This window comes from Panthera onca, chromosome F1 (assembly GCF_046562875.1).
Source record: "Panthera onca isolate mPanOnc1 chromosome F1, mPanOnc1 haplotype 2, whole genome shotgun sequence".
NCBI lineage: Eukaryota > Metazoa > Chordata > Mammalia > Carnivora > Felidae > Panthera > Panthera onca.
The window spans coordinates 8116257-8124194 of record NC_138355.1 but is presented as its reverse complement, the minus strand read 5'-3'; the positions used below and the strand labels follow the sequence as shown (position 1 = coordinate 8124194).

General features: G+C 48.1%; 1 long non-coding RNA gene across 1 annotated transcript; it reads left to right on the top strand.

Moving 5' to 3' along the window:
- The first annotated feature begins 2 nt into the window (after nt 1–2).
- LOC132685942 (uncharacterized) lies at nt 3–7903 on the top strand. The gene is made up of 3 exons (XR_009613359.3): nt 3–901; nt 4468–4602; nt 7806–7903. It is a non-coding gene; the product is annotated as an uncharacterized LOC132685942 (long non-coding RNA).
- The last annotated feature ends 35 nt before the right edge of the window (nt 7904–7938 follow it).

Here is a 7938-nt window from a genome sequence, read left to right as displayed (position 1 = left end):
CCCCACGCCGAACCCGCCGAGAGCGCGGCGCAGGCCGCGCAGTGCGCTTCCAATTGGGGCCGAGCAAATGGAGGAAGAGGAAACCGCCTTTCGGTTAAACCGATCCTCTGCAGCCTCCGCCGGCTTTTCTAGTCCTCTGCCGGCGGTACTCGTCTCGTTCTTGGCCTTCCCGGCCCGGAGGCTGTGTGCGCGCACAGGCTCGCAGGCCTCGACCTGGCGTGTTCAGTGGAGCCCTCCACCTTTTCTTCCATCTTAGATCTGCCTTCGTATCTGTCTCCCCAGCTATTTGTTCGAAACTCCTTCAATCTCATTTCCGTGTCGGTTTGTACCACACGAATCGGCAGTTATCGGACGCGGGGGGCTTTCTTCCGCTTAGTGTTTGGTTTAATTTTTCCAAGCCCTGCCTGGCGCCCTAGGTTTTAAATTGAGGAAGGGAGAGGACAGAGCATCTCTATTGTCTCTTCCCCAAGCCCGGGTGCAGGGCTGGCTTCGGGAGCGGGAGCCTCCACTCCATGCTGCCAGCCTCCCCGGGGCAGCTGTTCGCCCGGTGCTCGGAGCCTGAGAAGTTAAATAAGCCTCAGAATGGCGTTTCTGAGTCGGCTCTACCTCCCCAAACACACAGACTTCTGCAAAATTAATTCCGTCCAACTCAGGACCTGGTCATCCAGTTATGACGTCCCAGCAGCCAACAATGAGGATGAGACCCAGCTAGATCATGCACAACGATTCTATTCCTCATCCCGTACAAATACTCCTGATCGTGCTGAAACTCGTAGGTTAATTATCAAGGCTCATGAAAAATAAAAAACAAGAAAAAGAAAACGAGACTATCCCTCCCGAAGACAATTCTGTTATTCTGGTGTATTTTAGAAGCTTCATCTTCCTCTTTGCGAAATAAAAGGTGTGTTATGTTCTTGCGGTTTTGGATAGGGGTGCCAGAATTTGGATTTGTGATGGGAGGAACATCTTAAACCCCAGAAGATCTGCACAGTGACTGGCCAGTGGTCCACGATCTCGGAGGAGGTCAGTTACCCCCACTGTTTGGTGTTTGGCTGGCACAGTAACGCTGCCCCAATGTTCATTTAAAATTGGAACACTGCGAACACTCCCCCATAGGCTAGTGTGATTTAACTGATTAATAAATTTCATTTTTAAAGTTTCTCCTCCATAGCTTTTAAGGAGCATGTGTTTTACCACGCAGTCGTTATCAAGATGAAATATTAACACTTGTGAAATGATCTGAATTGCAATTAACGGACTATGCACAGTACTGGTAATTCTCAGCTTAAAGCTGGTGGAGGTGGAAGGTACCCAAAATAGGAACTTCCAAACCGTGCCAAAAACTCATTTAGCCTCTGCTTATAATGTCCTTGGAGCTTATAAACAACTCACAGACTGGAATTTGAGCTTTTCAAGTCCTTTGCCTGTGTTCAAAAACGGGAAGAGAGCTCCAGGGGGCTTCCGTGTCCACCAACTGGATAATTAGTCTCTTCAGGAATCAAAGTTAAATGTAGTCATTACAATGGTCCTTTAAGTTTATAAGTGTCCTTAGATACTCTTACATTTTTAAATATTTGTCATAGGAAAACAATTTCCACTTAATTAGAAAAAAAACTAAACTCTGAAAGTAAAGTTTGTAGGTCTAAATGTCAATTTATAACAATTGTTCTTGGTATGTTAAGTCAGTTGTAATAATAAACATGAAATATAAGAGTAGATGGGCACGAAAAGTTTTAGCTTTACCTCCATTGACTTTTAGAGCTTGATGGAGGCTGGAGATTGTCTTCAGTCCACCCATTTTACAGCCCGGGAGGCTGAGGGCCCCCTTCCCCGCCACCCCCCTCCCATGCTCCTTCCTTACACTGGGACTTCTTAGATAACATTTGAAAGAAAAACAGTTTTTGCGGATGGTCAGAGCCATCCGTTACTGTTTGTCCTGTCTACAAACAGGTGAAATCTGCAATTCCATATTTTACTGCTTGCAAGTGCAAATAGTGACTTAGCGTTACTTATCGTTTTTGTTTTCTACCCTTCTAATGCCATGGATCATCAGGACCATGATTGTCCTGTTCTGCAGAGACCAGGAAAAGTACAAGTCACTTCCCCTAAATCACTGGGGGACCTGTAAGACTCTTGAAACTCCCCCTTTCTGAAATCCTAGAGACTAGTTAGGATACTGAGTGGAAGTCGGGACAAGTGAATTCTCAGCAGCAAAAAGCGATTAGCCTATTGTGTATGGGTAGCCGATCTATTACCACGTTAGGGTGCCCAGAATATATAGCTTCCATTTTTAGGTTGATGCAAAGGCACATACCTAAGCACCGTAGTTTGTCACAGAGTTCACTCAGCAAACATTTTGGAGCACCTTGTCTAAGGCAGGCCCTGCGTGGCGTACTGGGGATACAGCGGTGAGCTACTATGAGATACTATGCCGTCCCTCTCTCAGGGAGAGTCAGGCAATATATCAAATAGAGGTGGGAACAAGTACTAGGGGGAAATGCAAATCAGGAGAGCCAGAGGGTATGCTGATGTGGGGGTGAGTTTTTCAGCTATAAATGGGGGTGGGGTCAGGAAAGCCTAAGAAAGAAGGTAACACCAGAGCAAATATCTAGAAGAGGCGGAGGCAAAGAACGGCAAATATAGAAAACTGAGAGAGTCAACGCCCAACGGACCCATTTATCTACTTAACAAATATTTATCGATCGCCTGCTGTGGAGCAGTATTATGCTATGTGCAGGGAAAACAGACATGAAGGACACAGGCTCAGGCCTCCAGGAGCTCGCAGTTTGGAGAGAAAGGACCGGCTATGAGCAGCATGCTACGGTGCCCTAACCCGCGTGGAGCCGACCACCTTGACCCTCTGCTGAGCTCCCTTCGGCAGGGTTCCCACGGGGTAGGTCTGGAGACACGCTTGTCCACCCACCGACGTTCACACATGGGAAAACAAAACCAGAGCAAACCTCACATACAGACTTAAGAAGCCAGTTGTATGACATTTGACAGTAAACAGTAATTAGCTAGGATAATCTTCTAGCATCCCCTTTATTCTAGATACAGAGCTAACATTTGCAGACTTCTGCCAGCTGATAATTAAGTCCTTCACTGAACGCTGTCCGGGCTTTCGGAGGGCAAAAGTCAAACTGAGAGTGCCCCCAGCACTGTCCTAATTGCCTGCACACCGTGTATATATACTCTTTCCTTTGCCCCTTCTGCTTTTACTTTATTCCACCCAGGTACACTTTACATTTTTTTCTTAATGATTATTTAGTTTTGAGAGAGAGACAGAATCTGAAGCAGGCTCCAGGCTCTGAGCTGTCAGCACAGAGCCCAACGTAGGGCTGGAACTCGTGACCCGCAAGATCATGACCTGAGCCGAAGCCGGATGCTCAACCCATTGAGCCACCCAGGCACCCCTACCCAGGCGCACTTTAGATGGGCTGTTTCTTAAGTCTGCTGTGTTTGTCCCGATTCATTTACTGGGGGTATGAATTGGCAGGGATTGAGTGCCTGCTAGGGATCAGCCTCTGTGCTAGGCATTTTATACAACATATTTCTAATCCTCATAATGTCACAAGGTAGGAATTATTATCTCCATGTATAGATGGCGATAACTGAGAATCAGAGGGGTTGAGGAAGTTGGCCAAAGTTGATAAATGGCAAAGCTGAGGTAGCAACTAGCCTGCCTCCCATGGCCAAGCTCCCTCTGCTGCACCAAGAGGATGCATTAGAGTTCCAAAGTCAAAACTCACATGCTGGCTGGCAGCAAGATTTGATGGTGTATCATCACAGGAGAAAGAGACACGCCAATGATTCCATTGCAAGGGTAATGTGTGCGATGATGGAGGGGTGTCTTCGGTTTGGGATGTGGAGCAAGGAGTTGCTTAAGGGAAAGACGCGGGAGCCGAGTCTTCAAAAGCGTGTAGGGCTGAGAGGGAAAGGCATTCGAGCAGTAGGAACAGCCTTTGAATGCACAGAATGCATGTGAATCAATCCCATGGCTGGAATTCAGTACGGCTGGGGTAGGAATAAGGCTTGGGAAGCAAGGGTAGATGGAAGGGTGGAGAATACTGAGAGGGGACAAAGAGGCAGATTAAAAAGAATCCAGCTGAGCTAAGATACTGGGGCTTCCTCCACTGACCAAGACATGGGGAGGGTGGGCACTAAAGAATTTTAAGCTGAAAAGTGGCACCATCAGGTCCAAATTTTAGAAAGATACGTAAGCAGAAGAGTGTTGAAAACTCCCACGCAAGTAGGTTCTAGGCAGGAAACGTCAGTGAATGAAGCGGTCCAGGTGTGAGAAACACCGCAGTCATGACTGTATGGGGCAAGTGACAGTCTCCCGTCAGGGCCACCCCGGGAGGGATGCCGGTTTCAGAGACCTGGAGCAAAGGCCCCAGCTGAATAGGGCAGCCGCCTATGGCCTGCAGGGAATCATCACTTGTATGTGACATCTCCTGAATTTTACAGGTGGCCAAGGCCATGCAGGCCAGAAAACAAGAACAATTCCTGTCTTTGGCCACCTGTTTGTAAGCCCAGGGCTAGAGGGTCACGGAGGTGTCAAAGGCCAGAAGACCAGTTAGGAGGCTATTTGGAGTGAACCAGGTGAGAAGGCATGAAGGCCACCTGACCCAGGTCAGATGTGTCACTTTAAGTTTATTCACTTATTGGGGCAGGGGTGGGGTGGGGTGAGGGGAGAGGCAGAAAGAGAAGGAGAGAGAAAATCCCAAGCAGGCTCCGTGCTGCCAGCGCAGAGCCCGACTCGGGGCTTGATCCCACGAACCATGAGATCATAACCTGAGCTCAAATCAAGAGTTAGACGCTCAACCGACTGAGCCGCCCAGGCGCCCCCAGATGCGTCACTTTAGAGGCACCCCAGTGATGTTCCTTTGGACTCTGACATGACCACCCAGGCTTGGCAAATTAATCATTTGGGTTAATTTTCTAACCAGAGAAGAGATGAAAGATTTCGTGGGAGTGGGCACCGTCTTACTAAAGGAAAATGGCTGCTCAGCGCCCAGTTTTTTTGGACGTTTCCGACAAGCGTGTATGAAGGCAGTCAGCCCTCAGCTAGCTCCTTACCCACCCCCCCTCCAGCAAAGTGGCCGCATACAGACCACAAGATGTATGAATCAAGTCACAGAATCAAAGCAAACCTTAGCAACACGTAAGGCCTGGGAACTCACTCCCTTTCCCTCTACATGTTTATACCATCGGGACAGAGGGAGGCTGACTGCAAGGAGCGTTCAGATAGGAGCACAAAGGGACATCTGTAACCCAAGGGGGGTGATCTATGGAAAGAAACACGGCAGTCTCGACTGGTGGACCTCAGCTGTCCAGGGTGGGCCCTGTAGGGGCGCCCGGGGGGCTCAGTCGGTTAAGCATCTGACTCTTGGTTTTGGCTCTGGTCACCATCTCGCAGTTCATGGGTTTGAGCCCCGCGTCCGGCTCCGTGCTGACAGGGTGGCTCCTGCTTGGGATTCTCTCTCTCCCTCTTACTCTGTCTGCACCCTGCTTGCTCTTTGTCTCTCTCTCTCCCAAAATAAATAAACGTTAAAAAAAAACAAACAAAAAACCAGAGTGGCCTTTGTTATAGGACCACATGGGGAGAGGGACAGACAGACGGACAGGACATACGTATGAGAATATGCCAACTTACCAGTCGTCTCCCTGAGTCATTGCCCAGCTGCACCATGTCTGAATGACTTCTCATGTATCACCTGTCATCCTCCTAGTGAGTCTAAGCTTGTCTGAGGCTGCGCCTTGCTTATTCTCCTCTGTTTTAAGATTCAGTTTGGGTGTCACCTCCTCCAAGAAGACCTTCCAGATTACCCCCCACCCCAGCCTCCCTTGTCCTTGACTATGTTGGATATGCCTCCTGCGAGCTTCCAAAATCTCCAATGCCGTTCCTGCCTCCTGGTTTTATATTCTGTTTCTATGTCTGTCACCCACTGACTGACCTTCTCAAGGGGGCACTGCTGTATGTCTAGGTTCATTTACATTCTTAGTCTAGCCTGAGAGGTAAGCATTCAGGACAGGTGATGTGTGGAATAAGTGAGCCTTTGTAGATCCACAGAGCTCCACAAATGGCTCTGTCCCTTACCAGGCAGGTGACCTCAGGCAAAGTTTCTCCTTCTCTCTTTAGTCTCTGAACCTGTAAAATGATCACGTGCTGTTTCCCCCTGAGGGGTAGGAATTACATATGCAAAAATGCTACACTATAACGTGCTATATAGGGGCGCCTGGGTGGCTCAGTTGGTTAGGTGTCTGACTTCAGCTTGGGTCATGATCTCGTGGTTTGTGGGTTCAAGCCCCACGTCGGGCTCACTGCTGACAGCTCGGAGCCTGGAGCCTGCATCGGATTCTGTGTCTCCCTCTCTCTCTGCCTCTCCCCTGCTCGCGCTCTGTCTCTCTCTCAAAAATAAATAGACATTAAAAAAAAAAACTTACATGCCATACAAATGTATGGTATCTGCATAGTTATTATTTATCAAACAGGCTTTTGGGGGAAAAAGAGGGGGAAAGTTTTTGTTTACCTATCTCAATCTGAAATTGAGTGGTGACATAGTGTTTATTGAAAGAATTTATAATTAAGTTTGATAGCTTTGGGAAAAAGAGAGAGCTATGATTGGGTTGATACGCTATGTCTGTCTTTTTTTTAAATTATGTTTTTATTTGTGTACATTTTGAGAGAGAGACATAGCACATGAGCAGCGGAGAGGCAGAGAGAGAGAGGGAGAGAGAGAATCCTAAGCAGGCTCCCAGCTGTAAGCACAGAGCCCAATGTAGGACTCGATCTCACAAACCGTGAGATCATGCTCTGAGCCAAAATCAAAAGTCAGACGCCTAACCAACTGAGCCACCCAGGTGCTGCTACACCTCTTTTGATTGGGAGTCAAGACTTCGAGCAGTTTATCTTCCTCCTGGGGCAGCAGTCACATTAAAGAACATTTTTTTAATGTTCATTTATTTTTGAGACATAGAGTGCTAGTGGGGGTGGGGGAGGTGTCAGAGAGAGAGCAAGACACAGAATCTGAAGCAGGCTCCAGGCTCTGAGCTGTCAGCACAGAGACTGACATGGGGCTGGAACCCATGACCCGCAAGATCATGACCTGAGCCAAAGTCGGACGCTTGACAGACTGAGCCACCCAAGCACCCCTAAACGAAGTCACATTTAAACAAAAGGTCTGGAGAGATTCTTGACTCTTGAATGCTTACCTGTGCACAAGGTTCACGACCAACTCTTGCTAAAGAAAAAACATAAGTGGGTGCCTTACATTGCTTCCGCAGAAGCATTGTCATTGTGCATAATAATAATAAAAAAAAAAAAAAACACCTTAAAACTGATGAGACACTAAAAAATAGTGCAATGGGGCACCTGGGTGGCCCAGTTGGTTGAGCGTCAGACTTCAACTCAGGTCATGATCTCACAGCTGGGCTTGTGAGTTCCAGGCCCGCATTGGGCTCTGTGCTGACAGCTCAGAGCCTGGAGCCTGCATTGGATTCTGTGTCTCCCTCTCTCTCTGCCCTTCCCCCCCTCGAGCTCTGTCTCTGTCTCTCAAGAATAAATAAGCATTAAAAACATTTTTTTTTTTAAGCTCAGTGCTTCCAAGTGTGTAGATAAAGCTATTGACAGCCCATCAAATGGGACAGGTTTCTCTTGGTAACGGGGACAGCCACTCTCACACCCTCGCCTGGGATGGCTCAGTGATCCACGGTGAGGCACTCGGTCACAAAAGCAGCACAAGTGAGATGTAGAAGGGGGTTCCGCTCTCCAGTGCTCACTGTCTCCCTGTCTTCCCCTCCAGAAACGGAACTTCTGAAAACGACCTTTATCACAGAAATACTCCAGCAGCCCAGCAGTCCAATGACAGATGAACCTGACCCACAATTATGATTGATAATATTGCCTAGGCACGTTGATGAAGCACTTTGTCAACA